Source organism: Neopsephotus bourkii, unplaced genomic scaffold (assembly GCF_033783945.1).
Source record: "Neopsephotus bourkii isolate Nb327-2 ecotype Australia unplaced genomic scaffold, CSIRO-AGI_Nbou_v1 NB_1139, whole genome shotgun sequence".
Classification (NCBI taxonomy): Eukaryota; Metazoa; Chordata; class Aves; order Psittaciformes; family Psittacidae; genus Neopsephotus; species Neopsephotus bourkii.
Window position 1 is genome coordinate 4,347,671 of NW_026901625.1, and position 15,196 is coordinate 4,362,866.

General features: G+C 56.3%; 1 protein-coding gene across 3 annotated transcripts in view; it reads right to left on the minus strand.

Annotated features, from left to right (window-relative positions):
- The window catches only part of PPFIA4 (PTPRF interacting protein alpha 4), a 53,626-nt gene extending 40,991 nt beyond the window's left edge, over window positions 1-12,635 (minus strand). For all 3 annotated transcript variants that reach the window (XM_061363122.1, XM_061363121.1, XM_061363120.1), the window contains exon 1: window positions 12,546-12,635. The gene's annotated coding sequence lies outside the window, so the exon portion shown is untranslated. The remainder of the gene's footprint in view (window positions 1-12,545) is intronic.
- Window positions 12,636-15,196: the final 2,561 nt, after the last annotated feature.

Here is a 15,196-nt window from a genome sequence, read left to right on the forward strand (position 1 = left end):
TCTCCTGCCCAGGGCACCTGCAGAGCTCTGCAGCCCCCCCATGCCATCCCATCTCCCCACTCCAGCACAACAGCCCCAGCCCTTCCTGCTCCAGGCACAGAGCAGCCATCCCAGGGAACTCCTGAAGTTGTCTCCTTTGGGTAAATGCACCAATTTATCACAACCAGTTTTGGAAGGGGCTTGGTTTGGACAGCTCAAGCCCTTCCCTGCCCAAATACAGTGATTCAAGGCCAGCTCCTCTGAAACAATGCTTGCTGCTGGGTTCCACCTTGCTACCACCCATGGCAGGAGCTTCAGTCTAAGCAGACAGAGCAGCAACACCTCCCTGACACAGAAAACCACCCAGTGCAGGAGCATAAAAGGATGGAGTTTGCCCTGGGTGCAGCATCCTGGAAATGGGAACTGGGATTTTTATGCACTGTCCTTTGCAGAGAGTTTGGCCCTGCTGAAGGCCATGGTGTGCTTCAGGCTTGACTGGCTTGGGGCAAAGCATCCACCTCAGGGTACGGATGTTAACAGCCACCCTGTAGATGTGCCATCATCATGGCCTAGCACAAAGTGCTGCCTGAAGACCCTTTCTCCCCTCCAGCATCACAACCACACCTCCCGGTCATCATCTTTCAGCTCAGCAGAGCCACCTCCATCCATCTGGACCTGCTCAGAGCTGACAGCCCAGGGTAACCCAAGGGCTGGGCTCACCTCCAGCGATGCACTGCATCCTTACAGGTGATGCAGAACACAAAACCTCTCCCACCCCAGATGTGGAGTCAACCTGAACAAGACTCAATTCTCCCTACAGCCAAAGCCACCTTTCCCCGAGGCACTGGATCCCTGTGGCACCTTTATAGGTCCAAACCCCTCCATGTATAAAGGGGGCATAGACACGACCCCACCTTGCTCCTAGATCTTTAGGGATTTCCAAAGAGCACTGGCCAAGCCTGAAGGCTCAAAGAAGATAGGGACTAAATCTTCCAGAGACGTGGAAGAACCTAATTCCTGAAGCCCAAGAACCAAATATCCTCCCAGATTGGGTCTCACCATCTCCCCTGTCCTTAGCAAAGCACATGGCCATCTTTTAGCTGTGTCTGCTTAGGGGAACACGGGACAAGAGAAGACAAGAGCATTTCTGGGTCAGTCTTGTCTCATGAAGGGGAGCAGACAGGTTTGCTGCTGGGACTGGTGCTCTGAAAAGCAATTACACATGGAGCCATCCCCATGGACTGTGCCCAGAGCCCGAATCAGCCTGGGCTTGGCTTTTAATTACCCCCGATTCGGTGCCTGCTCCCCAGGTCCCTCCAGACAATGATTTAATTATTACAGACACGGCTTCCCATCAGCAGCTTCCTCAGTGGATTGCTCAGCTCAGAGCTCCTCGGTCCCATCCTTCCCACCGCCACTGGAGGAGAGGCTGGAGAGAACAAACCCCTTGGAGCACCCAGCTCCCGAGCTGCAGCCGCTGCCAAGCCCTTCTCCTGCCTTTATCCTTGTCTCACATGAGGAAGCCCAGCTTGAAAACACACCCCGAACACTGCATCATTGAATCACGGAATGTCTCAAGTTGGAAGGGACCCATAAGGATCATCAAGTCATCGAATCACAGACTTAAATAGGCTGGAAAAGCCCTTTCAGCTCATCCGGTCCAACTGCTCCCAGCACTGCCAAGGCCACCCCTAACCCATGGCACTGAGGGAGTGTGAACGCTTGCAGGGACGGTGCCTGCAGCCCTGCCCTGGGCAGCCTGTTCCAATGCCTGAGCACCCTCTGGGGCAGGAATTGTTCCTCAGCTCCATCTAAACCTGCCCTTGAGGCCAGTTCCTCTTGTCCATGCACGACTATGATCAAAGCTAGTCTTGCCTTCCCATCATCAAGCCTCCTTACCCAGCAGACCATGAGTAGGTGGAGAGGCCAAGCAAGGTGAAAGGGATGCACCATGAGCTGGGACACGGAGCCACTGCTGTGTTTCCCCCCCCATAGTGAGATCTCATGCTTGGGCATCCCCTGGGAGAAGGGAGCCCATGAGGACCTGGTGAGGACCCCACTCACTGCTAGGCTACAAGTGCCCTTGTGCTCTCTGCAGGGTTGGTGCCACATCCCTGGCTTGGGAAGGTCAACAAGGGAGAGGGGAGGGCAGGTGCGTGGTGGGACCAGAAAGAGAACCAAGCATGGCTCCCTATGGCAAGCCCTATCTCCTCCTCCAGCAGTGGGACCAGGCAGGGGCCATTCTGAGGTCCAGCAAGGCTCCAGCTCTGAGGGGCAAAGGCAGAGAGGAGAACAGAACAGGAGGGCCAAAAGAGACACCAGATGTCCATGCAAAGAGAAGGACACGGCACAGCGAGGGGGAAACCTTCAGGGTGCAGCTCTACAACACAACTTGGTGCCAATGAGCTCATGGGCAGAAAAGCCAAGTCCCAGCTGAACTGCCAAGAAGAGAGGTTGCTTCCACACCACAAGAGCTGGGCAGAGCATCTCCATACTGCAGGGCTTCAGCAAACCCTCCTCCCCAGCATGGCAAGGCTGGGAAAGGAGGGCACGTCCTCATGAGAGACCTCATCCCGTGGTGCAAAGGGCAATGAGCTCCAAGGACACGCCAGGAAGCACTTTGGTCCTTTTCCACCGATTCATCTGAACTACTGAGGGCACACTGTGCTTCTCCCAGGCCTCCAAGATTTCCCTTGGGCTGATATAATCATAAAACTATGGAATGGTTTGGGTTGGAAGGGACCTTAAAACTCCTCCAGCTCCAACCCCTGCCACGGGCAGGGACCCCTTCCACTGGAGCAGCTTGCTCCAAGCCCCTGTGTCCAACCTGGCCTTGAACACTGCCAGGGATGGGGCAGCCACAGCTTCTCTGGGGTCCACCCCAGAGACACCAATACAAGAGTGAGCAGAGGGAGAGTAAAAGCTCTTTAGTGTAATTTCCTTAAGAAACCAGGCTAAAGAAGAGGGGAGTGGAAGCGCACACAAGAGAAAGAGAATGATTTTCATTAACCTAATCAAACCTCCTGGAATATGATAAGAGAGGCAATAACAGACACGTCCCCTCTGGCCATGGACAAAGAAGGGCTTCCTGGTTAGGGAAAAGAGGAAGAAAATTGGAGTAGAAGAAAGGAAATTGCTCAAAAAATGCCTAAAATGCCAGATGTCATTAAAAAGCCTTCACCTAGACAGAAATAATGACTGATGGGAACAGGGATATGATGGGGGAAGCAAAACATCCAGAGAACAAAAGGGATGGGGAGCAAGCACCTGAATATGGCTCCGCTCACCGTAGTGACCACAGGGGTGGCTGACTCCTGCTGGTGCTTGGGGTGCTGAGAGGCACCAGCAGCCCCTGGGTATCCCCCCTTAACCCCAGCCCAGCGAGTCCCATAGGAGCTGTGGGGAAATGCTTTCATATTCTGACTGCCTGGAGAGGGTGCTGAGGCGCTGGCACAGGGTGCCCAGAGAAGCTGTGGCTGCCCCATCCCTGGCAGTGCTCAAGGCCAGGTTGGACACAGGGGCTTGGAGCAAGCTGCTCCAGTGGAAGGGTTGGAGGTGGAGGAGCTTTGAGGTCCCTTCAACCCAAACCAGGCTGGGATTCTCTGTTTACAGAGATCCTCCTCCTGCTCTCCTGCCACCCCCAGGCCACACTGCTGCTGTAGCACATCGCAGGGTGCCTGCTCTGGCTGCTTGAGGAGAGCAATGTGGATGCCTCCTTGCTTTCTCGTGTACTTGCAGCGCCATCAGCACAAGCAGGAATCCAGCTGCCAGAATCCCAAGTGGAAAAGCAAACGGCGGAATCCCTCTGGCATCCCCATGAGCATCCCTCTGTGAGGGGACACCCCCACCTCCATCCTCCCAAGGACCTCCCCACCTCCAGAGGAGCTGAGCCGGAGCATCCGCAGGCAGAGCCCACGCTGGGCAAGGCGAACACAGCCCCGGCTCTTCCCAGCTCCGGAGCTGCGGGGAGAGGAGGGTCTGGGCTGTGCCAGTGTCACGCAGCATTGCGGGCTCACGGCAGAGGCAGCTCCATTGCCGAGCTGCAGCCACGCTGGGAGCTGCTCTTGCTCTCCCAGCACGGACACAAAGCCCCTTCCCTGCTCCAGGACTGCTCCTTCCCAGTCCAGCCGCCTCTCCGGCATCTCCCAAGCAGCAGCAGGAGCTCTGCAGGCAAGGAGAGACGCGGATCCCCTGCAGCAGCCTCCCCTCTTGGCAGCTCTCCTTTGGCTTCCCCAGCCGCCCATCAGCTGCATCAGCACATAACATCCCTCTGAGCCCCAGGGCCACAGACCCCAGCGTGCACAGCTCTCCATGGAGGCAGACACACGCATGTCCAGCCTTGCTTTGGCTCCACGTTAATGCACACGCATTTCAAGGTACACAAGGTGGAGCCAAGAGTCCCTAGGAAGGAGGAAGCCTGGGCACTGAGTGATGGAGGCCCTGCCGCATCTTGGTCTGAGTGCCCATGTGCTGGCTCTGCTCGATGGGACCCTTGTCCCCACTGCGGGGCTGCGCATCTCCAGTGGTTGCATTTCCTCCTGCTTGCAGTGGGGAGAGGAGGAAACCGAGCGAGCAGAGTGGGCTCTGCGATGGTTTCTCACCATTGCAGCCTCTAAAAAGAGACTTGTTTGTTTCCTCTCCAAGGCTGGGGAATAATCAGCGCTTGGCTTGAGCACACTGCAGCAGGGTGTAGGGATTCCAGGTACCAGCCGGCCCCACCGGCCCTGTGTGCTTCACGCCAGGGCTCACCCACTGCTCCAGGCAGCATTTACAGCTCAGAAACAAACTCCCCCCCCCAGCACCATAAGGGTTTATTGCATGGAGATGGAGAGAGGAAAATCCAAATACCTTCAATGCAAAGCCTCCTAAAGAAACACATCCATTTAGAACATCACTCATGTTTTATAGCCTCAGCACCTCCCAGCCACACTTCAGTTTTCACATCCATCGCATCCAGCACCACTCCAAAAGCCTGCTTGCTTCTGCATCACACACCAGTCTGCCCAGTGCCCTGTATGCACTGAAAACGCAGCATTGTCTCTGCATTCACCCATTAAAGAGAGACCCAGCTGCTCAGACCAAAGCAGTATCCCACATCCCAAACCCAGACATGGAAATGTAAATGATGTATTTCCTGCAAGGTGGATGGAATAGACACCTGGGGGACACACATGTGGAGGGTTAACCAGGGATGGAGGCAGCATAGGGTGTTTGACAGCTCCTAGAGCATGCAGGTGTTTGCACACAAGAGCATCCTTGTGGGTAACCTCCACTCTCTTCACTGCAGGGACAGCCCAGGGATGTGGAGGGTGATGGGCTGGATGGGATATTGGAAGTGCCATGTGTGGATAATGCCAGCACACTCAGCCAGCCCTTCACTGGGCAGGTCAGCAGCAACGATGGCATTCACTTTGGTGGCTGTTGAGGGTCCATCTCTTTGGTGAAAGGATGAGTTTTGGGGGGTATTTTGCTCGATGCTACATCAGGGATGAGTTCCCCTTCCTGGAACACCTCACAGCATGGGTAAGGGTCATAAATGTTCATTGAACACAAAGGTCAACCTTCCTGACAGCCCCGGGCTGGGGACCAGAATCTCACCCTTTGCAGCGTAACAGATGTCCTGCACTGAGCCATGCAGCACCATTGAAGGAAAAAATGGTGGCTGTACAATAGCCAAGTCATTTGAGAATGAAAGAGCTGGTATTTTTAGGCAGCAGGAGCAGTGTGGGAGAGATCTCCAAGTGCAGACTGATGCCATTTGCTGCAGGGCACTTCCAATGAGATTTATTGACGACGTGCGATTTGAAAGCGACACCAGCACTCGGGAAGAGCCACGCAGTGATCAGCAATGCTGGGGCTCGGTTCTGCTTCCTCTCAAGAGACAAAATCCCTTCGGATACACGGCACCACAAAGGACATGCAGCACGAAAGGCATTTCTGCTTGCAGAGATGCTGTGCCTGCCACCTCTAAAAATGGCCACACGGAAGTCTTGGAACGGAATGAAATAGAAGCAGATGATGCAAAGGGGACAAAATGATCTTTGTCTTTCATATGGCACCCCCAAAGTGCTGGCAATAATCGAGGATTCCATCCAGGTTTTCATGCTGGGGAGGATGAAAGAGAAGTCTTCTCTCTCCATCAAACGCTACCTGCTCTCTGGGTGGCACATCTGAGTGTCAGACAGGTAACAGCAGCAAAGCACACCCTTTCTGGAGCTGGGCTTGAAGGAAAGCCAGCTCAGATGAGGAGAGGTCATAGAATCACAGACTAGCTTGGGTTGGAAGGGACCTTCGAAGCTCACCTAGTCCAATCTCCTGCAATGAGCAGAGACATCTTCAACTAGAGATGAGCCTTCTGGCTCCAGTTCAACACTTAATGGGTTAATAGGAGTTAAGCCACATTATTCTGCACATGGTGACTGCGAGCCCAAGCCCCCAGAAGGGTTCAGGAGGTGTCTCTCCAAGGGATGCTGGCAGCATCCTTACAACCTCACTCCAGCCCCTGTGTCCCAATGCAGCTCATGGGCACCTGCCTCCAGGTGCTGGCGAGGAGCGAGGGCAGCAGTGCTTAGCAGGCAGATGGGAATCTCCAGGACATCCACCCATCTGCTCTCCAGCACTGCCAGGTTTTCCGAGCGGCAAAGCAGCAGCCAACACATTCAGTTTGCTCAACACCTCCATGGGTCCTTTAGGGGCTTGGGTTTGCTGCTCCTCTGCCCCTACAAAGCCTCCTGCAGCCCTCCCCAGCCTGCCTTAGCCCTAACACCCGGCTCCCTTTCACCATGCCCTGCCTGCCTCCTCGCTGCAGATGTGGGGATCAGGTCCCACTTTGCCTGTGCCATGGTTGGACATCACTACCACAGAAGCTTTGAGGGTGGCACAGGGACAGGATCTCTACTGCAACCAGTAGAGATGCAGCTGACAGCGATGCCATTCTCAGCCAGGGTGGGCAACACGTTACTGGTACAGCGGAATGGCAAAGGTACCATCAGTGTCACCTCCCAGCGATGGCCACAGGAGCCCTGGTCAGAAACCAGTTGCAGCAACAGTAGGAAGCCCCATGGAAACAATCTGTCACACAGACAGCGGAGGAAAGCAGGATCTGGCTGTGCCACCCTCACATTGCATTCCCAACACCCATTCCCAAGAGAGGGGGAGCTCAGCTTCGCAGTGTGCCAGGGAAAGCAAACTCAGCAGCACCACAGCTACCTCATCCTGCAGAGAAACTGGCCACGACACCACAGCTTCCCGAGCCTTGGAATGCTGCCCTGTACTCCCCAAACCCAGGTCTCACACCCACAGGCTGGCTGGGTGCTCCCTTGGATGGAGCAGGAATATCAAGGCACGGTGCTCTCCATCACCCCAGAGATACAGGGACTGGGTCTCTCCCAAGGACATGAGGGCACAGAGCCCGTATTCCCTGGCTGTGTGGGGCTCTGGCTTGAGCTGAGCTCCCTGAGTGGGTTCACAGGACAAAGGAGCCATCCAGGGGCTTTATGTGACTTTGCTCCCCAAACCGGGAATGTCATCTCACAACCTCGCCCGGAGGATTCACACTCGCACGCTATGTGGGACAGTTTGGGACCAGAATAACTTCCTCCCCTGGCTCATCAGCGTGTGAATACATCAGCCACAGCCAAAAATAACCTCTGGACCCTTCTGACTCCTTCCTGCAAACCAGTCTGGGGCGATGCTAGAAAGAGGCCAAGATGTGGTTAAGTAGAGCTGCCAGGCACTGAATTACAGGGTGGATTTACCTGCGTTATTGAGGCTGTAAACTCTGCACAAGCCCATCTTTCCCCTCCCTGTCTGCAGCCCCCGGCACCATTAATTTCTGCCTGGAGAACAGGAGCAGGCACCACCACCAAACTGATTTAATTCATGATGAAGAGCTTGGGCTCAGGTTTATGACACCTGTGCTAATGCCACAGCAAGGCTATGAACACCCCTCCTGATTTCAGAAGCCAGAAAGACCAGGCTTTGGCAGGAGAGGAACGTGTGTGAGGATGCTCTGCACTAATGAGACTCCCAGACATTGAGTTTCGGGTTAGCAGTGGGGCAAAGCATCCCCTTTTCCCCAGGCTCCGGCCATGCAATGCACAGCCCAGCTCCTACCTCTTGGCTACGGAGTCCCCCAGGGACCCACAGCATCCCATTTCTCCTGTCCCAGCACATGAGTTGCATGAGGAAAGATGCTGGCCAGGCAGGGAAAACCCATCTGTAATTCAGGAGAAAAGCTGTTTCTATCAAGAAAGGGTGGAAATGAGAGCGAGAAATCAATATGGCTGGTGGATGGGCAGTGAATTGGGGAGGGGGTCCCTCCCCCTGCTGTGCCATCCTGTCCTGGTGATGGATCCCATCCCTTTGGGAGGCTGCATGGAGCATCCAGGCAGGAAGAGCATCCTTCCCTGCTGCACAGCAGTCGCAATGGATGCATGGGGGAAATGAGCTCTCATCCCCCACTTGTTTTCTGCTTTCTGGATGCAATTACAGGCAGCCACCCAGCCGGTACCTCCTCGTGCTTGCTAAAGCAGCGTGGCACAAACTGAAACCCAGGAGCTGAAAAAAACCCCCCAATCTGCATTTCAGATCAATTCCAGCCCTGTCAGTCCTTGCAGGATTACATTGCTGGAGATAGCAACACAGGAGCTCATCTAAAACACCAGGGGGGAGATTCAGGAAAGGAAAAGCAACTTGGAGGGCACAGAGGCAGGACCCTCCTGGCCAGTGACTCTTCATAGACTCATAGAACCCCAGCCTGGTTTGGGTTGGAAGGGACCTCAAAGCTCCTCCAGCTCCAACCCCTGCCACAGGCAGGGACCCCTTCCACTGGAGCAGCTTGCTCCAAGCCCCTGTGTCCAACCTGGCCTTGAGCACTGCCAGGGATGGGGCAGCCACAGCTTCTCTGGGCACCCTGTGCCAGCGCCTCAGCACCCTCACAGGGAAGAGCTTCTGCCTAAGAGCTCAGCTCAGTCTCCCCTCGGGCAGGTTCAAGCCATTCCCCTTGGCCTGTCCCTACATCCCTTGTCCCAAGCTCCTCTCCAGTTTCCTGCAGCCCCTTTAGGCACTGGAGCTGCTCTAAGGTCTCCCCTTCAGGAGCCTTCTCTTCTCCAGGCTGCCCCAGCCCAGCTCTCTCAGCCTGGCTCCAGAGCAGAGCTGCTCCAGCCCTCGCAGCATCTCCATGGCCTCCTCTGGCCTCGCTCCAACAGCTCCACGTCCCTCTTGTGCTGCTGCCCCAGAGCTGGATCAGGGCTGCAGGGGGGGTCTCCCCAGAGCACAGCAGAGGGGCAGGATCCCCTCCATGCCCTGTGCTCTCTCTGGAGGCGCAGCCCAGCACACAGGGGGGTTCTGGGCTTTGAGCACACACTTTTGGAGAAGGCTGGGCACCAGCCATCAAGATACCTCCATCTCCCTGCTGTGGGATGGAAATCACAGCTCCATGCATGGAAACCAGACAGAGATGAACACCCGCATCATTCCTTGGGGCATCCCCACCATGCAGCCGGAGCCGAGAGCTTTCCCGTGTCCCCACATGGATTTTAACCTGCTTGACCACAGCACAAACTGCAGCAAAATCCACTTCTATCAGCACAACTTTTTTTAGCCAAGAGCCTTGAATCATTCCTTCACGACTCTGCTCCAGATGGGCCCAACGCAGACCTGTCCCCCAACACTGCAGTTGTTCCATGTGATATTTTCCCTTCCTCCCTCCCAAATGCCAGCTCGTGTGAGCACACCCACATGCACCCACTTCCAAGCCTTTTGGCATCCTTTGCTCAAAGAGGAGCCCCTTTAAGCACTGAGAACTCCCAGGCACATCCCTCAGGAGCCAGGTCAGGGCTTGGACCCACCTGCAGAGCCCTCAGCCTTGCCCTGGAGCATCACCCCACACTTGGTGCATGGCATTTCACAGAAGCATCTGTGAAGTGTGGGGTTGTTACTGCATTTAACACCTCTCTGTGAGAAAATGGAGCCAACATCCTTCCCTTCCAGTTAATAGCCCAGAATGAGACCTCCAGGCTCCCTTTTGGGAGCCATCTGGGAAACCTCAGACTCCCCGAAGCATTCCTTAGGTGGAATTGTGAAATAAGGCTTGGTGGTTTGCAGCAGCTTTCTGCTTGGCTGCAAGCACGAAGTGGCATTGCCCAGGCAGAGGGCAGGCTCATGGCAAAGTCCCTCCAGGTCCCCAGAGAGTGGAGACCTCCTGAAGCACTTCCAGCTGGGTCCTGGTGTGGGTTGAGCTCTGTTTGAGGCTCCAGAGCTGCCTCCCCCAGCTTCAGTGTGAGCTCCCCTCTCCAACAGTGCCAGGCTCTTCCACAGCACTGACTCATGGGCACAGTCTCCCTACCCAGCACACCAGGACCCCTCAGCTCACTCAGCCTCCTCCTCACCCCGCCATCCCCATCCCTTTCCCCTGCACCCCAGTGGGAGCTGCCCGACAGGGCCAGGCTTCAGCAATAAAAGGACCCCCAAAAGAGAACAGGGAGGTTTTCAGGGTGGTTTTGACTCCTGGCACCTTCTGAGACAGTTGAGGAAAGCAGGAACCCGAATCCCAGCAGGTTCAGTCCTCCAGCATCACTTCAACTGCTGGGGAGCACCAAGGCACAGCAAGAGCAAGACCCATTCACCCTTGCCACAAAGCTGCACAGAGACAGACAAGTCACTTAATCCCCCATGTACCAAGCCATGGCTGAGCTGGCCACCCCAAAAAGCCAGATCCATCCATCAGTCCCACCACCAGTGTCTCAGGCTCCTCCCTTCCATCCAGGTCCTGGACTTCTGGCCTGTCTCATAGAAAAGAGATGCAAGAGAAGCAAGCACTGAAGCTGGGAAGTCATCTATGGACCTGAGCATCTCTGGGTGCATGGGGACAGCACCAGTGACCTGTGTTGGTGGCTCCCACAAGGATGCCCCTAGAGATCCATCCTGTTTCCCCACCAGCACTGTCATGAGATGCAGGGAGAAGGACACCGTGGTGTCCACAAAAGCACAGACATCTGAGACTCTCAGACCATTGGAGCTATGAAGACACCAACAATTCATCCTCTCTAAAGCCCTGGAGCACCACAACCACGAAACTCCCAAACCACGCCAGCATGCTCATCCAGGTACTGAACTCCAGCTCACACCTCATGGTGGTGTCAACCTCACCAGCAGAACCTCAGCCCAGCATCCAAGCAGATGGTGGCAAACCAGCTTAAATGAATACTTTGCCAAGCCTGACTTGGCCAAACCCAGGGCATCCCCAGAAGGTTTTACAGAGCTTTAATAAAACCCAGCTTCCTAAGCCAATTGCTGTTATAATGATGCAATTTAGGGGATAAACAAGCCCTTCAAGTCTGGTTATTCCGGAGAAAATCATGGTGTCTGGAGGCAGCTTGCCACCACCGTGATGAGACAGCAGCAGCAGAGGCTGGGAACCAGCGTGAGCCCAGCTGGAGCTAACCATGCTCCTCCATGCTCACTGAGCTGGTCCAGCCCTGAGCACTGTGGGCATCTGCCCAGCGCCAACATCCACATCCAGGCTGGAGCAGTTTGGTGAGCATCTGCCCAGTTCGGAGCTGGACCAGTGTAATGAGCATCTACCTGGTGCTGAGCTCTGGGCAGAACCAGCCCCGTGCGCATCTGTGTAGTGAGCATCCGTGCCCATGAGCTGCTCCAGGCTGCAGCTCAGTGCCAGGCAGAAGCTCTCCAGGGCTGATACAGCCCAGAGCTCAGCACTGGGTGGATGCTTCCAGGGAGGATGCTCCAGGGCTGGAGACAGCACTGAGGAAGGAGGATCTGGTGCTGGGAAGTAAGAGGAGAAGGCCAGGAAAAGGCCAGGCTTGGACCAATCTCACTAGGATGCCTGCCCTCCCCATCAGCACAGCGTGGAACCTTTGTCGGGTGGAAGGGTGCAAAGGGACAGCTTGGGACCACACTGGGGGGCTGCCAGGGGCAGAGAGCAGCTGGAAAATCATGGACACCCCCTTCCCGGGTTAAAGGAATCGCCTCCCCCACACACACACACCATGCAGCCTCCCGGGTGCGGATGTGCCCATCCCTTCGCCCCTCCTGCCTGCACACCCATGCGGTGGGGCAGCACATCCACCCGGCTCAGCCCCCACGATGTGGGGCCAGCGGTGCAGCGGGATGAGCACCCCCCGGCTCAGCTGGGGAGCAGAGGACATCAATCCCCCCCAACCCAGCTCACGGGTGAGGATGACACCCCTTCAGCTCAGCCTCAACCAAAGGGAAAGGGGCAGCTCTGCACCCCCCCCAACCCCGACACCCCCTCCATGGGGTAACGGGCGGGGAGATAAAGCACCCCCAGGCTGAGGCACCCTCCCGGCGGTGCAGAGCATCCCCACCGGGAGGCGAACAGCGAGCACATCCGCACTGGTCCAGCATCCCGGGGGGAGCAGAGCATCCCTCGGGGGAGCAGAGCATCCCTGCGATGGGGGGGGAAGAAGGGCAGAGCCCCCCCGAACCCAGCACCACCGGAGAGCGGGGGGGGTGCTGAGCATCCCCGCCCGGCCCCAAGGGCCGGAGGCAGCGTGGGGCCGCCCGGCCCCGCCCGCACTCACCGGCCGCCGAAGTCGCTGGAAGCCGCCGCCGCGCCGCTGCCTCCCGCGGCCCGCCCCGCCCCGCCCACTGCGTCACCAGCCCGCTGGGCCACGCCCCCATGGCCACGCCCCGTGGGGTGAGTTGGGGGTCGGGGGGGGACAGGGCAGGAGCAGGGGGGCAGGAGGAGCCCCGGGGTCAGGATCCCCCCTTAGCATCACAGAGTCATCAAATCAATGGGGCTGGAAAAGCCCTTTAATCCCATCCGGTCCAACCGCTCCCAGCACTGCCAAGGCCACCCCTAACCCATGGCACTGAGGATGTGTGAACACTTGCAGGGACGGTGCCTGCAGCCCTGCCCTGGGCAGCCTGTTCCAGTGCCTGAACACCCTCTGGGGCAGGAATTGTTCCTCAGCTCCATCTAAACCTGCCCTGGTGCAGCTTGAGGCCGGTTCCTCTTGTCCCATCCCTTGTTCCTTGGGAGCAGAGCCCAGCCCCTCCTGGCTCCATCCTCCTGTCAGGCAGTTGGAGGCAGCCATCAGGTTCCCCCTGAGCCTTCTCTTCTCCACACTGAACCCCCCAGGTCCCTCAGCCCTTCCCCATCACACTGTGCTCCAGGCTCTGCCCCAGCTCCGCTGCCCTTCTCTGGCCCCGCTCCAGCCCCTCAAGGTCTCCTGTAGTGAGGGGCCCAGAGCTGAACACAGGATTCGAGGTGCGGCCTCACCAGTGCCCAGTGCGGGGGCTCAATCCCTGCCCTGGCCCTGCTGCTGCACTGCTGCTGGTACAGGCCAGGATGCTGGGGGCTGCTTGGCTGCCTGGGCACAAGCTGCTCCTGTTCAGCTCCATCACTCAGCACCCCCAGCTCCTTTTCCTGATGCTCTTCCCCAAGCCTGGAGCATTGCAAGGGGATGTTGTGGCCCAAGTACAGGACCTGGCACTTTACCTTCTTGAATCTCATCCCACTGGCTACAGCCCATGGATCCAGCCTGTCCTTGGGGTGATAGAAAACTTGGGAGGGGGGAGGAATTCCTCGGGGTGGTGACAACAGAGAACACTGCTGGGGGGCAGGAAATCCTTTGGGATTCTGTAGCCCCATAGCAGCAGATCTGTTCAAGGGGTCCCTAGACAAGCGGAGGCAGACCCATGCTGTGAGGCAGCCTGATCCTGAGCATCCCTTTCCTCCTGGATGTGGGGACCCCGCCGTGTGGGGAGCAAAGGTGGAATCAGGTAGAGCCCCAACCTCTGTCATGTCCCTTCCATGACCTGCCGAGGCCCAGCTCTGAGCCATGGGGGAACAAGAAGCATCACCCCTCCTGATTTCAGTGGTGGTGGATGTGTGAGGCTGGACCCTCACCCTTGGCTCCCTGTCTGGGAAGAGCCTCTTGCTCCCTGAATTGGGATTTGCAGCAGAGGCTGTCCAGAGACTGCACAGGATGGCAAGCATTAGTAGGTAAGCAATGAATCTGGGCCCCCTGAGCCCATATGCTGCTGCTCCTACCCTCACACAGCATCAGCATCAGCCCCACTGGAGAAGCAGATGCTCAGTCTGAACATCAGCCAGCCTCAGACACAGAATCATAGAATGCTAGAATAGTTTGGGTTGGAAAGGACCTTAAAATCATCAAGTTCCAACCCCCTGCCATGGGCAGGGACACCTCACACTGAACCATGGCACCCAAGGCTCTGTCCAACCTGGCCTTGAACACTGCCAGGGATGGAGCATTCACAGCTTCCCTGGGCAACCCATTCCAGTGCCTCAGCACCCTTACAGTAAAGAACTTCCTCCTTAGATCCAGCCTGAACTTCCCCTGTTTAAATTTGAACCCATTACCCCTTGTCCTATCACTACAGTCCCTAATGAAGAGTCCCTCCCCAGCATCCCTATAGGCCCTCTTCAGTTACTGGAAGCTGCTCTGAGGTCTCCCCACAGCTTCTCTTCTCCAGGCTGAACAGCCCCAACTTTTTCAGCCTGGCTCCATACAGGAGCTGCTCCAGTCCCTGATCATCCTCGTGGCCTCCTCTGGACTTGTTCCAACAGTTCCATGTCCTTTTTATGTTGAGGACACCAGAACTGCACACAATGCTCCAGGTGAGGTCTCACGAGAGCAGAGGGGCAGGACCCCCTCCTTGGACCTGCTGCTCACACTCCTTTTGATGCAGCCCAGGATACATAGCTGCCTTCATGTTGCTTTTGGCACACCCTGGTAAAAACTCATCTGTTTTCCATGTGCCAGAGTTTTCCAAGCCAAGACAACCTCTGCTGTTTAAGAAGAAGCCCGTGACACAGTTCTCAGATAACAATCATAACCCAAGGCAAGCATTTTCAAGTACCAAAGAGGTGAGTAAACCCCTCAGCACTGGGAGCTGGTTGTATTATCTGCCATTGCCCTTCATTCATACCAATTGTTTTCAAACCAGATGAATTAGAAACAGCATTTCTGTCAAGGAATGGCCTTTCCTGGCTGGGATTATCAGAAGTCTTCTCAACCATCAGATATGGTCCTTGCTGATAAAAGGCTCTCAATGTATTTTATGAACTGCTGAAAGAAATCCAGGCAGGAATGGAAGTTCTTTACGCTGTCAGCTCCTGGCTGTGCCTGGAAGCAGAAGAAACGTGGGTTCCTCTGTACCCTGTGTGTTCCCTTGCTCCGGGGAGGCACAAGAGCTGAAGCCA